General features: G+C 28.6%; 1 protein-coding gene across 2 annotated transcripts in view; it reads left to right on the plus strand.

Moving 5' to 3' along the window:
• Window positions 1-24,667, plus strand: part of LOC132941481 (semaphorin-2A-like) — a 383,061-nt gene that overhangs the window by 162,301 nt on the left and 196,093 nt on the right. For both annotated transcript variants that reach the window (XM_061009566.1, XM_061009567.1), the window contains one exon: window positions 14,703-14,739. The gene's annotated coding sequence lies outside the window, so the exon portion shown is untranslated. The remainder of the gene's footprint in view (window positions 1-14,702; window positions 14,740-24,667) is intronic.

A 24,667-nucleotide genomic window follows, 5' to 3' on the forward strand; every position in this document is an offset into this window, starting at 1 on the left:
CGCATGTATACCACTGACCAATCAAGAATTAACAAGTTTTTACATTATTTATTAACAAAGTTATTAACAAATTATTTAATTAAGTGTAAATATCAATTGGAAGTATTTGATTTTCTCGTATTACTTTATTATTCCATATTAAATAATATATTTTTTTATCTGATAGATGTATTAATATAAATAAATATAATACATAACTAAACTAAAGTTATATGGTTAATCAAGTACATTTTTTAAGATAAAAAAAATTATAATTAATAATAAAGCTTTATTTATGAATTTATGATATAGCTAATATAGGTATATTAGTATACAAGTAACTATATGTATTACGCATATTATGTAATATCAATATTCAATATATTATACACGTGAATTAATAATTCAATATTTTTTTTCTTCTCACAATAGGTATATTCTACAAAAGTAAAATGACGCTTATACGACAAAATAGTATTATAACGTTTTTAGCAAGCTTTCAAAAAATCAATCTACCAATGACAGCATGGTGTTCCCCGATTATGACGTCCTGTATACCAACGCAAACGGTTGATTACTATTATGAAAATGTGACACTTTATAATATAATATATACCATGTGTGAACGTGAGTGCGTGTGCGTTAAATATCGTAAAAGTGGTAGTTATTACTTATTAGATAAACTCCCCTCACCTGAGGAATGAATTACATGCGAAGTATATTATTTAGTGTTAGTAAAATTGTACCCTGCCTGCATTTTATCAGAATGAATTTTATACAATTATTTCAGTTCTCTTTCAATCAAATTCTCATTTAGTCGTATTTAGGGTCTGAACAAGTCCAATATGAATCATACTATATTTTTAATTACTTTGGGTCTCTTGGGCTGGCCTTATACTAGAACGGTTTCGGATAAATTGCATATTTCTTTCGAGGTGTGTTTATCCCAGTTAATCAATATTATTTTCCCTTCGGATTTTAAATAAAAAATCAACCGTTTTGTTTGAACTTATTGACAGTACAATTTTACAACGAAATCATAATGTAATATTATTTATTATAGATATTCTAATCATTGTTAAAAAAAATGTTTAGTTATATATTTTATATACCTACCTATATTTTCTATAGCAATAAAATATTTTAAAAAGGTTTGGTTATATTTTTGTGGTATCAAATAATAAACACCAAAAATACCATACCTAGGTTCTTAATAATAATATTACTATTGAAGCTTTCTTAATCATCACAATTTTGAAAATTTAAAACTAATCGTGTTATTGTTTATAATTATAATTTGTGATATTGATGTCTGGCAATGTGAACACAATACATTAATAGTGTTTCACGTGCAAATAGAATGTTTGCGTCCATAAAGTATCCAAATCTAATAAGTGTAAGACGTATCGACAATTTGAAACATTTGCAGAAATCAACCCCCGAATTTCAGTAAAAAGTCATATCTCTCGGGTTGGTATGAAATATAATAAAATGTACGTGAATACCTACCTGAACAACGAATTCTAAAAGAACTGATTTTATATTATTATTATAATACATAGCTGGTACACAATATGAAATATTATTATAACAATTCTCAAACAGCGGAAACCAGCGTAGTCGGAGACTTACTCGTATGCAGTTGCAGCCGCCCGTGTGACACAATCTCACGATGTTGGCTACCGACGACTGCAATAACGACGAGGAGTGGTGAAAAGGGCGCAGGAGGGTTTTTACGGGAAACAACTTACTCTAGTATCTCGTATCTTTTGAAAATAAATATAAATAAAATTCTTGTCTGCCGTAATAATAATAATAATAATATGGACTATGGGTGTTGTACTGCAGCGAGATGTAAAGGATGGCCAAGTGCAAAAACTCGTAATATTCAACTCGTACCCTACATAGGTGTGTGTATATATTATATATATAGTTGAATGGCCGCTAAAAGAGTAAATATTATACACACATTGTAACAATCTCCGGAAAGGATTTTCCACTTTATTTCTTTCTCCTTTTATTGTCGTTAAATAAAATATGACCCGTAACGAAATTTTACGCACACACTCCCGAACTCAGACGCTGCTGCAGTGTGCGTGTGTAAATTATATATTATTATTATTATTATCATCTTCGACATCATAGGTGTGTGTTGCAAGTGTCGGTTTTTTAAGCCTTTACTATGCGCATATAAATTATTCATGGCCGTGCTTGTGAGGTATGTGTGTGTGTGTGTGGTGTATATTATGGAAAAAACCTTTGTGGGATCCATCAATAATCGATGTGGTATTATTCAGCGTACTACAACGCCGATAGGAAGAATACCTACACGTGTAGTTGTACTCTGGTGTTATGACGGTTTCTCATTTTGTAAATATATAATAATAATAATAATGTTATGTTATGTTATTGCCGACGGAACGCTTGGCGCCATCGGGCGGGCGATTTCGGAAGCCATCGTGAATGTGCTGCGCTCTTCCTACAGACGGACGTCACGCTTTGATCGGCTGGCGGAGCTTTTCTCCGCTTGGACGCGTTATGTGTACCTGTTGTATAAATAATTTTCGTTCGTTTCTTCTCGACAAGTACTTGTCACGACAAAGTACATAATAAACATAATATTATCGTCGGCCAAAGTCGTAAATGTCGTAAGTCGAATATGGTAAATTTTACAGGAGAGTAAAAGAACGTTTCAAACATTTCGTCGGTCTGATTTCCTGATAAAGGTCTTCGTAAAGGTCATACCCCAACATATTAGCCTATTCCCTGAATACGTTATGATTATAATATTATTAATTTATCATAAACTGTTATTATAGGTAGTTAGTTTTTACAAATAATTTTGTTGTAACTTGTAATTTCGTATTAACATCTAATAATAATTATTGTACCTGATTTTATCATTGTTTTCATCCAATAATTCTTTCACTTTTGCTTTTAAATATTACAAAGGTTGATAAATTAAGTACACATTTTATATGAGCTAACCTCTTATATACCTACTCATATTCTTATAATCTTAAAAAATTAAACGTTAAAATCACTATAGTATAATGGTTCTACTTTTTCGTAATATTTTCGAGAAAAATCCAAAAATTACATATTTAAAGTAAGCACCATATTATACTATTAGACTATTAGAGAGTTTTTGCACAACGCTGGTTAAAAATAAGGTATGAATCCGATAACGTAATTTACCAGAACAAGCCTTTACGCATGCTTCCCAAATATCGGTACGGTTATTTTTAACATTTTAACGGGCACCAGCTGGACCTCGGTTATTATCTTATCAAAATATAAAATATCTATTATAATGATGATATAACCATAAACTATAAGACATAAACCAGTTGAAAAGTTCATGTTTTTGGTTATAAATTACAAAGGGATAAATAAGGCGGGTTTCCACTATACACGTACGGGTTACGTGCATACAAATCTTTTGCTGTGATTGGCTGGTTAGGTTAAGTTACCACACGATTAACCACGATACCGTGTTGTTGGACATAACTGAACACTTTTCGTGTACACGGCAAACGTGTATAGTGGAAACCCGCCTTAAAATAGTTTATCGGAATACAAGACATCCGAGAATGCAAAAACTAATGTTTCAATTACAACGTAATTATACTACCGTATAATTAACCGAACGTTATTTTTACCGGAGTGTTTAACTGGCGTTGAGCAAAAATTCTCTATGTGTTTAAATTGCGGTATATTTAATACAATATTGAATATACGGTATTATTTGCATCACTTTATTTACCCAGGTATGTTTAAAATAACCATAGTAAAACCATGATTTTGAAATAACTAATAGCGTTTATTATAATTGTTAACCTATAATAGATATACTAATAGCTATTCAAATAATAATAAAAAAAAAACTAATAGCGTAGAAAATGAGCAAAATATATATAATTATAAATTCAACAAAGAGCAAAGATTCAATAGGTAGTTCATTATTTTACTATCGAAAAAATTTTGGAAACGAATGAAATATCATATCTTAGATAATATCAGTGATCACCGTATTCATCATATTGTATTAAATCTCACGAGAGATATAGTGTAGAAAGGGGTAGAAAACGATATCGAACCCTCCATCCTCGATGACGATGAAAACTGAATCGTTGATTTTAGCACCGTTTGTTTTTGTTTTTATACTAAATCAATACCTACCATGAAAATACCTCTTTGCTATTAAATTGTCGAGAATATTTCAAATGATCGCTTTATGACAATACTAAATGGTCAAATAATTTTATTTCATATTAAAGTAGGTAACAAATTATTTGAAGTATGGTCCACCAAAGGCCAATATTGTATGCTTACGAAAAATATGTATATCAAAATTTTTTTTACATAAAATCGATGTTAAGAAATTTAATGTTGCCTTTGAGATTATAGCATAATATTCTGTTTATGAAACAAGACCCTTTCCACAGAAATAAATTTAAAATTATTAAACAAACTATAAAAACTGCAGGTTATATGGTGGAATAATTGTAGGTAATTACAATATAATGGGTTTTGTAAGTTTTGTTCTATTTATTAGTTTTTATATGCGAAATAATATATATTTTTATTATCGGTACAATAGTTTTTAAACTAAAATCCAAATTTAAATTTTTTCATAATTACATATTATAAAACTGTTGTAACCCCCACCCCCGCCTTTTAAATATTATGACGTTATTTTTTTAATGGCGCAACAGACGAATGAATGGGTATAGTATAATTAGCTGATGATACTTAATTTTATTTTTGTCCATCATGTTATTGTCTTGGCAGAGAAAATCCATAGACATGGTGTTTGTGTAAAAAGGCACAAGTAAGTTTTTAAAAATGTATATAATATACTTTTGTTTTGTTGATAATTTTACACCGTATCGACTGGTGGCACTGAAATTGGGATTTATCCATGGATAATAATATTAAGTAATCGACATGGAAGATTATCTATCAGTTTGATGTTTATTAGCAAACAATTACCTAACTGTTCTGAATACTGAATAAGTAAATCTATTTTCTCTTTATTGTTTTATATTTTGAACATTTTATTTTTTCTCGATTAAATATTTTAAATAAACATAAATAATATAGGTGTATTGTACTATTTATACATCTAAAATTATATCATAAATGTATATAAATGCTTACACAAACCATTGTCGTACAAACTACAAATACAATATAGGTACGTATATTTTATACACACACAGTTATACAATTGTTATTTCCCACAGACTGATGGTCTTAAGCTTCTATTGCGTCCAATCCTTTACGGGGATTTATCTTTATTATTATTATTATTATTATTATTATTATTATTATTATTATATATTATAATATATATATATGTATACTTTTTTTTTATCGATATGATTAAAACCGTCGTCGCATTTGATTGGATTATATAGGGCATAGGGGGACTAACCGCTGCAGAGAATATAAAATACTTCACACGGTTTTTTACCCTGTCATAGCAAATTTTTTATCGATCACATTCTAAAACCGAGGAGGGTTTTAAATCCCTCAATTGAAGGGACTTTATGCATTGTAAAATATGTTGTTAGTGTACGTTCACAATTATTTATTGATGATTAGTGATAAAATAAAAATAATTGTAAAATATTAAAATATTAAAATAAAAGTGGTATTATATTATATTTCTACGGAATCAGTTCATTAAAATACTATACCAAATGTAGGTACATATTTATATATCAAATAAATTAAACTCTCTTTAGGTATTTCAAACGCCACACCGTTTAAAATGTATAGGTATTATATGTGTAGGAATTAGAAATTAATTTTGTTTTATACAGCAAAATATTTTTCAAAATTACTAAGACCATTAGTAGTTTATATAATTCTAATAAAAGACATATTTGTATTTATTTACTTTAACATTGATCCTCGTAATTGAGCGACAATGCTTCTTTGAGTTTAAAACGTCAAACGCGTTTAGTACGTACAGATTTGTATAAAAAACTTTTATAACTTTGATTAAAAATTCCAATTAAATTATTTTCCATTGACCTTTGTTTATAGTTCCAACTAAAATCAAAATTTAAATTTATTTTTACTAACACACTGCATATTTTTACCTATTTATAAAATTACGAAAAATATTTTTTTTAAATGTCTGTGTCGTAATAGTATTTTCACTTTAACAGTTCACTTCAACAACATTTAAAAATTGGTTAAAAAACCTTACCTAACTTAGGTTAGGTTAGAATATCTACCATATAAAAAAAGGTTAGTTGTGGGTATATTCCCATGACCTACCAATAATCGATTCAAAATATATAATCAAAATATAATATTTTTTTTTTAGTTTTATCAATGAGATTATTTTTGAATTATGATGCTCTGTGTGGCAATATTCTTAAAATATACACTTAAGTTTCAGACTTCAGTTATAAATAATTCAATTTTCTAGTATTTTAACCCATTATTTTAAATATTAATAATTCGTTATTATTTTCCTGAAAAAACACTCAACGAATTAATGAATATTAAAAATGCGTTTAATTACATCGTTTCTTTTAGTATCGGTCGTGTGGCATTCGTGGTCAATAGTATGAAGTATTTATTTTTTAAACATTTTTTTACTTGTACACATCGATTTTGACCTAATTAACTAGTTTTGGACCCAAGTGACTCGTAACACGCGAAATCGCTGGTGGTTTTGTTTTAAATTAGTTTTTTATCGCCCACCAACAGCAGTTGTAAAAACCTGCCGGAGAATTATACGTGGAAACAGTCTGCAGTATGCTTCACCACGACAATCAACGGCTCGGTCCACCCGCACATCTATCTCTTCCCTTACCGTGTACCAACCCAATCCCATATAACTGAAAAATCGTACTTTGTAAATATTTGTACTGGAGGGGGTGATTTTTTCCCCCGTTGTCACTGTGGCTGCTGTTGTAGTAATAGTATAGTTGTAGTAGTGGTCGTAGTAGTAGTAGTAGTAGTAGTAGTAGTAGTAGACAAAAAAATAATAACACGAAATTGCGTGTTAGGTATTTTCCTACCCCGCTAGCTCTTCAAGGGGGTAAACTTTTTCCATTTCTCCGTCGAAATCAAATAAAAGTTTCTGTTTCTCATATATACACACTCATACACTCACATCACTGACGAAAAGTGTATGTGAAACAACAGCGAGGGAAATTTTCAACAGTACAGACATCAAGACATATGAATGGGGTATTTTTTCTTAAAATGTATACCTCATAGGCTGCTCCTAACCCTTAAAATATATAAATTCAATAATGATAGTAATAACACAAAGCTACTATTCAAACCTCGATGACGATTTGTTTTATTTGTTTTACATTATTTCATCCGCTTCTCCGCCATCAAGTCACTACATCCCTCAAAATCATAACAACATAAATAAACACTATTGCCTATATTATATTTACTCATATTATATTATAATATGGTATGTACCTACGTGTATGCGTTTGTGTGATGACATTATTTTCATTCTCGTAGTATTAAAGCGTTCTTACTTGGTAAATTGTTTGCATATTGTTAGAAGATAAAAATTGAATTTCGTCGCACGCGTTTTACCAACCGAAATAATAACGTCACGTTGCGTTGGTTAAAAGAAAAACATAAAAAAGCTGTGTTAGAAATATCTTTTTTCTTCAGAGATCATTAGTAAAGTAAAGAAAAAATATTTGTGGAGTCTTTAGGAGAAGACTACCTATATTGAAAAATGACAAGTTTCACAGATTTTGCGCACGAACCGCCTAAAAATCTGTTATGAAAAATCAATCCTTTGTCACCTATTATTCTCTTACTCTACAATTATAGTATACTCGGATTCATATTGCGTTCTTTTTTTGACATTTGAATTACTCTGTTCGTCAGATCTTCTTTTCCTAAACACCAATGGTTTTGTTCCTCGTTTTTTATATCTGGCATGTTATGTACAATATAATACATATTATATATGTAAATCCCATTTTCTTTGTTATAGTTTATTACCATTCCAAGATTTTAGGCATTAAAAAACAATTGGAATGAAAAATTTTTAACTGTCGGTATTTTGTAAATTTTAACTTGGTAGAGTAGGTATGATATAATATTATATTATACGATATTCAATTTAAACATATTTAAAAACAAATAAAAAGGTTAAGTAATAAGTATCCATCAATAAATTTAACAAAAATGTTGTAACTTAGTATTTGAAGAACATAAATCAGTTTTATTATCCACAGTAATATGTTCTTCACCACATTTTTTAACAATGATAATGTTTTCTTATAAATTTGGAAAGTATATGTTATAGTAAAAAACATAACTTTATGTTTCTATGACAGATAGAAAATGAAATATTAGCAAAAACCAAGTGAGATATAATTGGATCGTGGTGACCTGCAAGTTTAAACATATCCATTTAAAAACAAAACCAAAAAATTATAATATTTATTATTATAGTAGGTAAAATATTTATAATGTACTTGATACTCTGTTCATTTTAAAGTTTTTATTTTTATAATATTCAATTATAACATAATTATACATTATGTATATTATACAAGTTGTAGGTACCTACTATAATGGTTTTTCTCAAAATTGGTTTACTTAAATCTTTATTTGAAAAATTAAATTTTATTATTTCTAATGCTTAACGTCTAAAATAGCGGTTAATTAAATACTACGTTTTATATATATATATATATATATATATATCGATTGTACCATTATTTCTGAGTTCAATGGGGTTGACATGAAATCCGGGCAGTATATATCACTACAGTGTATTACTTGTTCCCGGTTGACCAAAAACTTTTGTAAAAAATACCATGGAAATCACATAAATCAAATCACTGACATACAGATGAATGTTTACTATACATATATATATTACAGTAGGTCAAGTATAATGTACAGGGTGGAGTGGGGGAGAGAATATCAATAATTTTTTACACTTGAAAAAATAATACTTTTGAGGAGCTATCGATTTGAATTTTGAACATACAAATATAATTAACAAAATACATTAATAATTAATAAATTCCATACATTTTTCATCGGTTAACTTCACCCTCACAGATAGAAAATGGTCGTTGAGTCATTTTTGTAGTCGTTTGGTTTTGACTTTTGTATTCTCAGATAAATATGAGTTCATGACTCCGCTATTGGCCCATCCACGTTCAATAATATTATGTACCTTCATTTAAACGTTATATACATTATACATTATATATAATATATTTATAGAACAAATTATTTTAGAAGAGACCTGATATCAAAATTTAAGTAATAACACAGGGGAGAGCGACTCCTCGGTGTCGTGGGAGAGGTGCGCCCCCGGGGGAATAAATCTCCGCAGCGGCGGTGGCCACCGCCGCATCGAATGGACGAAGCTGTATATGTGGTATTTGGCAATGTTGACCGAGATAATGGAATGTTCGTGTCAAAACGCGACCTGGGGGATGACGACGGGCAGGATCAGAGAGATGGGGGCTTTAGACTCGACCCTTTGGTTTTCGTACAATATATGTATACAATATCGATCAGTATATAGTGCGTATGTGTACGAGCGTGTGTATCGCATAAAACTCACACATTCACAAAGGTCTATGACGTTTGATTGACTGTCCCCCACGCTTGTCGTCCGCCCACCTCTTGTTCGTCCTGTATAACATCGAAGTATATAGGAACAGGACGACAGTGCGATATACGTCATAATATTATACTCACTTCCTCCCCTGCACAGTTACATGTAAAAGCGTAATATGCTCTGTACACTGTAGTATATTACCATAGTTGAGATTTGTCCTAATGCCTTTGACTCACTATTAACTGTACGTATTATAATATAATGCATTAAGGTCCTAATCCTCCCGTTTTCTTTTCGTTGCCCTAAACGTGTTTGCGTGAGCCACAGTGTAGGAGATTACATGCAACTAAAATACTTATTAGGTATATGGGTGTTACTTGTTATATTGTAACTAGGTACGCAGTCTTCGTCATCAGCGTGGCACGATGAACAAATAGATGGAGAGAAAAGTGACATGTGCGTATACAGTGAAAACCATGTGAGAAGTGGTGAGCGAGGAGTGAATTCTATCGTCCTGTTAATCGAAGTATATTGTCGCAGGACGACAGTGCGATACACGTCACATTATAGCTATATGCAAACGCATAATATGCGCTGTACACTGAAATAGTATATTATCGTAGTCGAGATTTTTCCTAATGCCATTGACTCACTATTAACTGTACGTATTATACTAAATAAAGGGCCTAATCCCCCCCCCCGTTTTTTTTTTGTTCGTGTTAAATGTGTATGCGCGATCAACGGCGTAGGAGATTAAATGTAACTAAAACACATACTAGGTATATGGGTGTTACTAGTTATATTGTAACGACGCAGTTTTCGTTGTCGGCGTGGTGCGATGGACAAACGGATAGATGGACGAAGGATGGAGAGGAAAGTGACGTACGCGTGTATAGTGAAAACCGTGCGAGAGGCGATGGCGACCGAGGAGCGAATGCTTTTGTAGACAGAGTTAATCCAGATTAATAGAGTTCAATGTAACCCTCGGTACATAATATACACAACGTACGTCATACATACATTTACATACTTATATATGTGTTATACGCTTTTGTAAGTGTGATGTGCTATTATGATCATACAGTACGCTGCCCTTGCGTTGGTTCAACGCCATATGAAATTACATCATACTCCGCCTACCTTACAGATTTTTATGCGCATCTACATAAGCGTGCAATTTTTTAAAACACGAAAAAACTTTATGTCAAAACACATTTCATTGTTCGAACTTTTTAATGTTATGAAATTTCAACGTCAGGAATGACTGATCATTATTTATACATATTTTTGTAATATTTCCTCCAACTATCTATTCAACGACGAATTATTATTCACATTTGAATCATTTGAAAAACTAAATTTGTTTTGATTTTCAAACATTATCTCGCATTTAATAATTGTGTTGTAGTTCCGTATAACTGATTATGCACGTCCAATCAAGTGTATGGCGCATTTTCTTGATCAAAACGTATTATATAATTTAATATTTCTATTTTCTAATGTACCCATATGTTTTGTTTTAGAAAACAATAAATTATAGTAAATATGTGTCACCAAGAATAAATAATATTATATTCACACTTATTACCTATGAAAAATAAAATATATTATATGTGTTTATATATAATACGATTACGAGTTTCAATAATCTATGGACTTAATTATTTGTTACCAATTTAAAAATTATAGTTTCTTCTCACATAAAAAGTTTTAATGTAAAATATTGTCTATCTAAATTTAAGTATAAAATATTTCATAGTAACTTGACTTAACTTTTATTTAAAAAAACTTAAATTTAAAATTGTAGTTTCTTACAATTTTTTATAAAAGCTATGAAGGTCAGCGTTAAGTATCAATATTATAACAATTTTTGTTTTCGTTTTTAAAATATAAGTTTTTTATTCAAGATGTATTTCATTACACAGTAAATAGTTCAAGAAAAATAATAAAATCTCAACAATTAATGTTCTGTTATCCCAACCATATTGTGAAAATGTCTATGTTAAAAAAATTTGTTATTTCTTTATAATACTGTTTTTACATTTTCCCTCAATTTTACGATAGATTATATAAATATATTAACTGTATTATCATTGACTATATAAATATTATAATATACTCAATAGTATTATATTCTTACCTATCATAAAATAACTACTTCTATAAATGTTGAGTGACTCTGATAGTTGTTGATATTATTAATAAAATTATAATTAATGCAATTTTTCATGCACCTCTTGGCTCTTACGGTAATCAAAGGCATAATCAGTTAATATATACTACATATTGTATTATACGTAAAGACAAATAAACATAAAAAGCATTTGTGTTGATCATTCCGGTTGCTGAACACACACTGTTGAAGAGTTTTAGGTGTGTATATAAATATTGTGTTGTATTCTTTCATATTTATTAAACTTATTAACTATATACTTGTAAATAATTTAAAAAAATTATATTCATAACCAAAATCTGTATTTAATTTTATTGTTTATTCAATTTTAGTATCATTGACATTATATAATTGAAGTGTTGAAAGGTTGTTTAGTTATTTAAATTGAAAACCAAAGCTTTGGATTAAAATTAAACGTATAATAGATACCTACCTACTACATATAATATTATAAAAAATAAATTTAGTTTTTGAACAATTCAACAAAATATTGACTTTATATTGGTACCTTATTTATAAATTATCATTATACATCAAATTCATTAATTTATTATCACTTTGGTAAAAAAATGTATTCCAATTATATAATATTATTGTTGAAAAATGAAGTATCTACCTATTTGGTTTGGTTTATCTCTTTTGATGTACGGTGATAATATAGGTGTCTGTATGGTTATATATAGGTATAATATTATACCTATGTATATTGTATATAATACAATGATGAATTTGTATCTATTTATTCTGTTTTTGCAGTTCACAAAAAAACAAACAATATCAGAATGATATTATGTAATCGTTTCAAAATGAATCGAATACACAAACCTTTTTTTGTTATCAGTGATAGCCTTGTTTCGGTTCAATGAGTTTTAACTCGATTTATACAAGTATAATAATGGGTGTAATACGCGTGTGTGCGTATTAAGTATATAGTATCGTCTCCAGTGATTTATGTTCTTGAACTCGACCGACCTAGGAGAGTCTACTATCCAAGCGGACGGGGTAGTCGTTCAAATAGTGTATTATTTGAGCGAAAAAGCAGCAAAGTTCCATCCGTTAGGCGTCCATCCAAATCATGTTTCACTTCTCGCGAACGCATTTTGTTGAACTAGTGGACCGTGCATGTATTGCCAGGATTCTCGAGACGGAGAGTCAATTACGTAGTTGTCACAAAACAGTGCCTTTTAAATTATTTTCGAAGAACTTGGGCGTGAGTATGTGCACACAAGTGTATGCGTGAATACTGTATATGTATAATATACTACTTGAGCATAATACAGTAGAGAGAAAACAAGCACTGTATTTTTACACAAGGATAAAGCAGGAAACGTTCGTTTGAATAAACATCATGGCTGATCGGTTTCTACCCCCATCTGAGCATCCCCCCCCCCCCAACAGCCCAATGCACTAGGCCAAACGTATGTGTTGTGTATGTGTTTAACAGCCGTAAAAATAAAATTCTCCTTTTTTCTCTCGGCTAACGATTGCTTTGACGTACCTGAACACATATTTTACCTTTATATATATATTTTTTTTATCAATTCCATCCCAGTGAGAATTTCTCCGGCCTACATGACAACCCTTAACGCGCTGACGAGTGACGACATTTAACAACTCATAATTATTTTATACGCGTTTTGAATGCATTGTTTAAAACTGGCGATCGGTTTGTAAAAATAAAATACCTACAAAACTTCCTCCAAACGATATCATAATTTGTTTCGGAAAAAAATTTACTTTCATACAGAGTGAAGTTCAGAAATATATTGATTTACCATATGCTTAGTAAAATAGTAATTTCAATCGGTAAGAAACATCCATTATATTACTTATTACAGTTTGTTACTCTAATACTCTGCATATTATATTTAAAAAAATTCATATTTGTGTCTTACCCAGAGGACGCTACTCCAGCGTGTGTAAAAAAACCTAACCTAATGTTCTTAAACTGATGACTTGAATTGTATTTATGTCATCCTAATAATAAAAAATCTACATCGCATATAAAGTTCTTTCCTATGCGTTGTGGAATTTTGGTAATTCTACAATAATTACAGAGGGAGTAAAATTGTCCCGCGTAAAACAGTTTTTGCTATGTTGTATATTTGTAAGACTGAGGCAACACTTTCTGATGTAGCATTCTCTTGAGATATTATAATATTTATGAGTTTATTTATTTATTCTAAGATTTATGAATATAAATAAAAATCGAATATACAAATGTATATTTTGGAACGAATTAACTATTTACTTCATAAGATGTATGATTGTACCTGATTATTATACTTAATAAATGAAATTCCTGCATTATTCAATTTTTGTAAATTTAATATATATGAAATATTATTATATAAATATGAATTCTTTTTATCTTAAAAATCAATATCTTGAATACATCGATGTGAATAAAAAATACAACCATTTCTGTCTTTTATATGGGTGTTTTTGTTTTTGGAAAACAAATTTGTATGACTAAAATAAATAAAATTAATAATTCTACAGTCTGAGAATGATTTAAATACTTTATTCAGAAAATTAACTGCGATGACTTTGTATTGCTAATGTACAAAAAGCACTAAAACTTTAAGAATGTGCCAAAAATTAAGTTGACAAGTTAAACAATTTTTTGGCTTGTTTGAATATGTAATTATTGGTTAGCATATAGGTACAATCCCCTTAAACGAGCGGATGTAATAAATCAAAAATGATATTAATTAATAATTATGCCATTTAAAATGTTATACATAATTACATATATATTTGTGTCTTTTTAATTTTTATAAAAGCAATAAGCCAATACATAATTAATCGTTCATCGTCGAACTACAATAATAATAATATGTATCCTGTGTATTATAAATACATGTAATTTACATCAAATTAATTAATTTTTATTATTACCTGCATATTATCTTAAAACAAATTCAGTTATAAGACATTTTTCTGTTATTGTTTCAGGTGTTGTTGTCGTTGAAACAAAAAAGGAACCAGGACGGTAAGTCAAAACATTAGTTTATTATCCTTACTACACGTACTATACTCATTATAAGTATTATTATTACAACAATATCGACGTGTATCTTCCATATTATTATTATTACAATCATAATCATCAACGGTAACCATTGTCATTATCATTATCGTCATCGTTGTCGTTGTTATGGAGTGGAATGTATACTAGTTATTCGTGATAGGCATATAAATTACGTGATCCCAAAATATTGTCCTCTCCTCCCTTTATCACCCTCTCACATTATGCCTCTCTCTCGCTCGGCCTCTCTCTCTTTTTATAACGTGAATGTTTTAAACTGCCGATAAATTAGTCGTGACCGTCGCCACATGGCATTATGGCATTTGAAACTGGAGACTACGAGCAACAAGGGATAGACCTTTGCAAATAACGTAATAAATGCCGCCGGACAAAGCTCCGCTACACCGACGGTATTCAGTCGTGACGTTAAATGCTTTATTATATTATACGCATTACGTCCATATTTTACTTATAATAACAAGGCTGATGAGTATAGCTCGTTATTTTGGCTATGCTATGCGATGAGTGTATGTTGGTGAGACTATTAATTATAAACTATTTGAACTAAAGGAAATTAAAGTGAAAAAAAATATATAACATTGATAGGTAATACTTGAATAAACGAGTATGACTGATCAAAAATTATATAAAAAAAAATTATTTAATTTATACATTTATTTGTTTTAGTTAAAAAAAACGATAATAGATACCTATATTAATAAATGTTGTTTATGCAATTATTTCTATGTAAATTTTACGTTAGAAATTTTGTATTTTAACCACAACGCTTTTGAATAGGAACACAGTTGACATTTTAGTACCTATAGTTATTTAACTACTATCCTCATAAAAAATAAAATAAAACAAACATTATCTTTATTATTAATCAGGCTACTATAATTACTACTACAGTAATCAATAAATCGTGTACAAATGGATGTTGTTCGTTCAAAAATACTAAATGGTTATTTATATTTGTTAACATGTTTGTTTGATTCGAATTAAAAAGTACTCTGATATCAACGTCACATTGATGATAATTTACTTTGCCATAAAAACATTTAATAAAGTAAATATTAATTGTATTTTTTTTTATAAAGGGTTTTATATGTTCATGAATGATAAATTGTATTTAAAATATAATGGGTACCTATTTATAGATAGTAGTTAATTTTTAACAGTGACATTTTTTCGGGATTTTTTATTTTTAAATACTGATTCGAATTCCGTGTACTCGTGTTTTTATAAGTTTTTAAGTAGACTAGATTCTACTTGTTTTTATTTTTACTCGAATTATGATTAAAGTTAAAAATTATTTTGACTGCTATACATAATTAGATCATTAAAATATTAAGTTAAGAATGACGTTCTATATCTGAAATTACAATGTAAAATGTATAAAATAAGAAAAATTCTGTATTAACAGATGAATATTGCATGATATATAAAGGTTTTAAATATTTAACCATTCTGAATATGCATGAATTATGAAAAACATTTAAAATACAAACATTTGTTCCCCAATAATACAATTAGTTATTTCAAGTTATTTATTTTATAATGTTATAGTATCAGCATAGACTTAGTAATCTGTAAACATAATCACATAATTTATACAATTTATACAAAACAAACTAAAGCAATAAAAAATATAACTTCAATTTTTCTAAATTCATCTGTAAAATAAGTGTTCATAAAGTTTATGGAAACCTTTAATCAAATATTACTATGAAATTATCTTATTTTGTGAAACGAGATTACTAGTATTTGTCTGGTCTACGTTTTGCATTATTTCTAATTTGATGGTTTAATTTGATCAAACAAAACACATTAAATCGCTTCAAGATCACTTTATACTGTGAACAAAATTAACTTGTAGGTACTCAATTAATTGTTATGCATAAAACTCGTATGTATAAAATATAAGTTTTTGTATAAAAAATGTCCGTGAAGTATACTATAACCCCATAACTTTTCTGTGTAGGCTTATAACTTGTTCATAAGAAAAAAAATTAATAATAAATAAGTTAATAAAATACTTCCTGTGTATTATTTATAGCTTCCTTTTTTTATTTAAACTTTTTATGTAATTTAACCTTTATCCTTTATTATGTCGTATAAACGTAATGATGCATTTTACTAAGGTTCAAAAACATTTTTGGCGATGGGCTTATGAAATTAAATTCTAATTTGGATCTTTAATGTATTGGTATACACATTTAACTATTTAAGATACAACAAACAACGTATAGTACCGTGTGTGGTGTGGTTAACAATAGACGTTTAAATACGCACTGTACAATGTACATTAGTCACATTTATAGTATGAAAGTTTGTATCCATAAAATAATTAATAACAGCTAAAATCAAAATTTATGATTTTACTCTACCATACAATGAATACAATGACTCGTTGTCTTGAAACTGCTGTCGCGTCATAATAGTGTATACATATTACAATATCTTCTTAAATTATGCCATATGTACCTCCCCGTAATGTTTCGCGTCAGTTTCTTAGTGCTATAATTTAGACATTTAGTTTTAGTCAATTTATCTTGGAGGAACTTTACTGTATAACGGGTGCTAATTTCAACTCTCTTTGTTAATTGAACATTTGTAAAACTGATCGTGTCTGATGAAAGTTGAAAACTAAAATATAGCAGGAACCTATACATAATATATTAAAAAACTAAAATCTTCTATTTGTTTCACCGTTAATTTTGTTATAAATTATAATTTAAGTAAAGGTTTGTTTATTTTACCAAGGTTTAGGAAATATCAACAATTATTTTTCTTCATGGAATATGCATTTTTTATTTAGGATTATTTTAAAGCTTGCATTGACCCTTGCCGACTTCAACGTGTTCTGCATTTTTTAAATGTTTTCCTGGTTTTTTTTTATGTATCCCCACGCACTTAAAGATTATTCTATTGTTTCCAAAATAATTGGAATGGACAGCAACGGCTGAACGTAGGTGCATGATAATTTTAAATTTCGTTTATTGTCCGTTGTCAAACCAAATTGATTTTCTTACTATAACCGTACAATCATTTAATTTTACTTCTAAGTCCCTTCTCATCTTTAGTACCTCTCACAAGTACCAAACTACTTTTATAATTTATTTTTATCCCTCGTATTTTCTATCTTTATTGTTTATCATATTATACATTTAGAGAACAGACCATTGATAGTTTACTAAATTGATAACTCATATTTCTCTTTTAAATGTTTATAATTTATTCAAGTACCATCTAGAACATTACTATATGTTATTCGAAATGCATTATATCACTACATGTTGATCTCGGATGATATTATATCATCATATTGTCTATTTTCAAAAACCAAGACCAAAACCGTTCAAAGACCTATTATCGATGAGTACCGACGTAAATATTCAGTAAACAATGCCACTTTAAATTGCTTTGTATTGCCCTGCATGCTGAGCATTTTTAGTCTGTATTGTCCTTTTGTTTACTTCGACATCGTCATGCACCTACGTAAAACCAGTAAGCTCTTAGTTTAATCGCAGGTGTTAAAAGTTTTAATGTTTAAAATATAGAAAAACCACACCCTGTGTAAGTACTTCCTATTTACATGTATAAATTATTATTATTATATTACAATAGGTATATTTATAATTTATGTAAATATTGAAATTTTCAAACTCAATAAACCTTATTTTATTGACAAGGTGCCTACCTACTATAATATATACGAATACACTATGATAAGGGTACAAAGCCTAAAGGTAAAAATAATATGTACTTTACAATTATTATAATAATATGTTGATTATATTATGTCCTATACCTATGATATTATTCATCGAAAATTATTGCTACAATATTGTGCAAGTAATTATTTTAAATTCTTTTAATATTTTTAAAACTAAAACAAAACATATTTTCAAACTCTGGTATTTACTGCACTGCGATTATCCAAATTCATTATTCTTGAAGATCAGATTACCTAATTTTATTTTAACGCTACGTAAATCAAATCTGCTTGTGCTCACTGATTTGTAAAAAAAATGAATATGCACAATTTATAATATGTAGGTACTACCAACTAATAAATTATGCCCCATTTTTAGTTTATGTGTGAAAATAATGATGAAGATAGATAATGTGACCGACTCATAAGTTAAAGTAAACACATTTACATTTTTTTAAATGTTAGAAGGAAACTCACACTTGCTTGAAGTATTCTTGTCTTATTAGAACTGATACTATTTAAATACGCAATCATCTCATATTTTTAAATATATCTACAATTAAATAAACAAATATAGAATAGGTTAGGTAAACATATTCGTAGATAGATCAATAATAAGAGAGTTTTTAATGCAACATTATTAATATATTTAGAGTATTTACCATCAATGTATAATACAACAATAATAACAATAATTACTATAACAGTAAATATTAAAGTTCAGTGCTTAAACATTATAGTAACTATCGTTATTTTTTTTCACATAGAAGTTAAGAATTTTAGATTCTGAGCGAAGCGATGAATGTATTGATTTTACAATGATGTGTGTAGCCTAACCTATACCTACTGTGGAATATATTAATATGATTATTTGAATATTTTATTTACCTAGGTATTTTCTAAAAATAATTAAATAACGAAGTGTATTATAGTGTCTTAAATATTAAATACAAAAGAAGGCTAGGGCCTAGGATATAATTCAAATTTTGTTTGATAAGAGTTTTAGATTCTGAGCGAAGCGATTTGTAGATTTCTTAAATTGTTGTACTATATAAAAATATATTATGTTCACGCTTAATGTATTGAATAGTAGTTTAAAATTAATTTAAAAATTATAATTAACTGTTAACCAATTATTTTATATGACTGTAGTTTATAAGATTAAAAAAAAATACAGTCGTGATTTGAATTTGTGAAATAACTTCAACTATAGTCGATGTACCATTATTACCTATTAAGATCAATCTCAAATTTCACATTATTTTGTTAATATAATATTATGTGCAGCACTGTAGCTTCTAAGGAGTTTATATACAAATTATTTTCTTTTTATATTATATTCGTTATTTCAATAGCTTAATTTTAAGCCACCTACTAAAACGTATTTTATATGCACTATAAAACATTAAAGTAAGTTATCATTAAGTATCGTTCAATAAATGCATAATACTATCAGTTTATGTTTTGCCATGCTGAATATTTTTTTTCAATTTATGACATTATACTAATTTTATATTATACATCATATTATTTTCTCAACAAATATGAAATATATATACTAAATATAGTAGGTGCATTAAACCAAAATCTCATGTTAGATAATAATAATTCACATACTTGTCCACTCCTAAATGATTGATAGTCACAACTATGAATTCCTATACATGAACTATTGGATATCGAGGGGAATCACATAGGAATACAGCATTGTATTATAATGTGCCATATTAATTTTCATCTGTAAATAACACATAATGATCGTGATAACCATGTTTCGTAACTATGGTAACTATACAACCTCAGTATAACCATATAGGTACATTATACTGTGATTATTATAGCAACGTCACTCACGACGATGACGGTGTCAAAACTATTTTAGACAATCTAAACACAAAACCACCATTGACCTTTCTATCAACGAATATACCAATATTTATAATAGACACGTTCGAATAATATCTAGTTGTAACTTAATTGGGTAAAATCCCAGAAATAGAAAACAGTAAAACTGATGATAAATTAAAGAAAATAGAAAATCGGATGTAACATAATTATTCATGTTATAATTACTTACGTAGTACCTACGGGTACAATATTAAAAAAAACATCTCAAATAGCAACAACAAAAAAAAAAAACAGGAGTGTCGCTCTCCGTTGTATAGGTGTCAAGTATTGAATAGGTCACTGAAATGGTCACTAATGGATATTTTAAATTTTAATTAGTGTAAAATCATTGCATACAAAAATATTATATTCGATTTTAAAATATTTATAATTGATTGATCAGTGCCTACAGTTATTCGTTTTTAAATCACAACAAATTAACGATTTCAGTTTTGTTAAAAATGAATTTGAGGGTAAAAATTCCTTATTTTTATTTTCTCTTTTTACCGAATTTATTTTGAAAATGACTGGAAATTTTATATTTTGACCTCCCGAAAGTACCAACAACATCCAAATCTCTACTAGAAACCAAGCCCAAAATTGTAGATCCGAAAATTTTTTCTACTATAAAACGTGTAAGCAGACATGAAAAAACACAAATCACTGTTAAACCATGACACTCATAGGTTAAAATCTATCAGCTCAAAATCTAAAAATGTGGAATCAGAAAATAAATTTAGTTTGTTAAAATTCAAAGTTTAATTTTATATCAATACAAAAATAATAATTCTAGTACTTACGCAGTTTTTGTACTGGTCAAGTAACAAACGTGTACACATCAGCTGTATGTCAATAATCGGAAACATTTAACCCATTTTAAAGCAATACGGCAAAAACAAAACCTGATCATCGTCGCTGTATCCGCTGGGTTCAGCAACCCTTTTATCTAACACCGCGTGCCTGACTATGTACGTATAAAGTATCTACTCATATATTAGAATTTCTGGTGTATACGCGTATACACTTATTATAGTTAGGAGAGGGTCGTTTTTCGTATTGTATAGGTATAACCTAGTGGAATTTGCACCTTATATCACGACACGGTTGAAAACCCTATTTACACAAACACTCTCACATACACAAGCATTGAGCCCTATTGAAAAAGGGGTACAGTGGTGTGTGTGTGTGTATAGAGGGGGTGGGGGTTGAATAGGGGCATATTTTCTAGGTTATATAATACAGTATGGTACCGACGCCATCGTAAAACCGTCGGATTAAAGAGCCTCTTTCCCGGGCTACACTTAACCGTGATTTATATTCATTTATTGGAAGCCGTGGGCCCACGTAAGTGCTCCTCGTGTACCATGAATTATAAACCAATAACAACGCAGATACATCTAATGGAGGAGGTTTTTTCTCATCATCTCCCGTCCGTCCGTCTTCCACTTTCCGTGGAATGCGTTCCTCATCCTTTGCCCTTCGTACATACTCGTCCACCACCGCCACTGATTTCATCCAATAAATCATCTCTTATTATTATCTAATGCCATTTTCGTGATGTTTATTAAACGAGTGGACGTTAAGAGCATACACACACGTATAAGTGGTATAACAATATTGTATGTCTACCGAACATACTTGTATGAACTAACACCATACAAGCGTCAAAACTCGAAAGGCTCGAAGTTCGTCTCTTTTTATCTTTTTATTTTCTTTTGGTTTCGTTTCTTATAATACATTTTTCATTACTTTTTTGGCCTCCGGGATAAAATGTCTTATTTTATGAAAATAATAATCATAATGATAAAATAAAGAATCTATATGAATTATTTGTTATTTGTATAATTATATATTATTGTTTAAAAAAATGTGTACTTCCCCTTATATTTGTTGTAGGATTGAATTTTTAACTTGTTTAATTTATTTTTAAATTTCCACAAACTGTCCAATATAATAAAAATATAATAATTAAAGAAATGTTTCTTTTCAATCAATTGTCTAAATGAATTGTTAATGTAATTGTTATTTTGTTCTATTTTATGTAAAATATTGAACATATTTATTTTCTATATAAGAAAAATCTTGAATGAGAGTTTAAAATATCTATGTTTTGGTTTTTAAACGTATAACATATTATAAAATAAAATATATATACTTTGAAGTTGTTATTTGGGAAATTTGAACTCTGCATAATTAATATAATATAATATTATGCACCTCTAAAAAAATAATAACGTCATAATATAGGTTGTTATTTAAACGGAAATATAAGAATTGACTGGTTTTATAATTAAATTTAAAAATCAAAAATAGAAAAAGGCTTTTTAAGAAACAGTGTTTTTTTAATATGCGGGCGTAATTGTTTTGTAAATCACCATTCAGTTCAAAGTTCGTACTAAACACTTCAAGTTTCAAGACGTTTCTATATAAATAACCATAACAGTAAAAATACAACTTTTTACAAATGTAACCGGTTATAATACTATATAGACTTTATGTTTTTTCTAAAGTGCATGTTCGAACTTTATAATATATTTAATATATAAATTGAAAGACAATATTGATATTAGACATCAAATTGTAAAATATTTTAAATCATTAAATCAAAACGTTGTTAAACATTTTGAAAACCAAAAAGTGTTGTTAAAGCTAGGTATTCAATATGAAAAAAATCAAAATTTTATTATGTGACTGATTCTATGTACAGTTGTATAAGTTGACATATGCAAACGCATATATTTTAAACTTAAATCGGAGTATAAAGACCCTGCACATCATTAAGTTGTTCTTTGAAAGTTAACTTTATTATTAATGCTAATACATCGTGATTCCAAGCTTTGTTAAACTAACGTATTTTCTTGTATATATCAGCTAATAGATATTATATTTATAACCTTAGAATTAAAAATATAAAATCAACATTTTTCATGATCCTCGAAAGTCAAAATTGTCATTAAGTAATTTGTTTGTAACCTATACAAACTATAGAATCTATTGTATTGTGGCTTAAGTGTTTTGTTTTCTAAAAGATTTATCAAACAATATTTTAGATATCAGAACACACATTTTAACCTATAAGTTATGCTTTGATAGTTACATTTCAGTTGATATTGTTGTTGACACTGTTCCTATTAAAAAGGATACGATATATTTATCTAGCGATTAAGCATTATAGTTTTTGTTGAGTATATTTAAGATTTATTTTGTCGCATGAGTTATAATTATTAGATAAGTATAATAGTATATATATTATTATTATTAACATAATTGCCTTTATTTTATATAGATAGGTTACGGTAATACGTACTTAATACCTATATATAAAATTGCTATTGCTATGGGTGACGGCCTGTGGCCTAATGGGAAGTACCAGACTTATGTCTTTGTCTTCCTGTATGATGTAATTCTCGGAGTTTTGGCTTGTTTATTTAGGTGTTATTTTTTGAAGTAGAAAGGTCTTGATTTACATATAGGGTCTTCTGGGTCTGGTACTCCTAATTTTTGAATGTGTGGGTAGAGGGATCTTGTGTTTTTATTAAACATTATCGTAGTGCTATATATAAAAATTATATCATATTATTATTTATACTTTGTTATAATGCACAATATTATTTATTATATCTTCAGAGGACGCTACAAACCCACGCGTGTTGACTCCGTCATAGATTCATACAACAAAGAACATTTCCAGAAGAATGAATGTTGTGTTGTTAGTTTCGATATTATTATGAATTTGCCTATTATACAATTTAAAGGTAAAACATTTCACCTTGGGCATCTTGTATGCTTTTGTTGATATTTTAAATTTAAAGTGAGTTAACTACACTATTGCTACCATATACACACCTTGTAATTGCCGTCAGGCGTTAATATGTCAAAATGAAATAAATAAATAACTTTGTGAAATATTGAAATCTTAAAAAGCTCATAACTCGCTTTGAAATTTAAATATCAATTCCGTAGATAATATTGTTACTTTAAATTTTATAATACGTTAATTCATTATTAGATTAAAATTAACGACACAAAGTTAATTCTGCTGAATATATATTTGCTCCTATGTTGACATGTTGTATATGTATGTAAGACAGAGGCAAGTAACAGCTCATGTGCATGTAACATCCTCTTATGACTTATGTCATAAAACAATTATTGTAAATACTTGATCTTGCAGTAACATTAAAAATTAAATAATTCATTAAAAAAAGAAAAGCTGGTGACTATAAAAATTTTAACTAAATAAATTTAGGATTTCAAATTAATTATAGAAATTTGATCATGGACATG

Source organism: Metopolophium dirhodum, chromosome 3, assembly GCF_019925205.1.
Source record: "Metopolophium dirhodum isolate CAU chromosome 3, ASM1992520v1, whole genome shotgun sequence".
Classification (NCBI taxonomy): Eukaryota; Metazoa; Arthropoda; class Insecta; order Hemiptera; family Aphididae; genus Metopolophium; species Metopolophium dirhodum.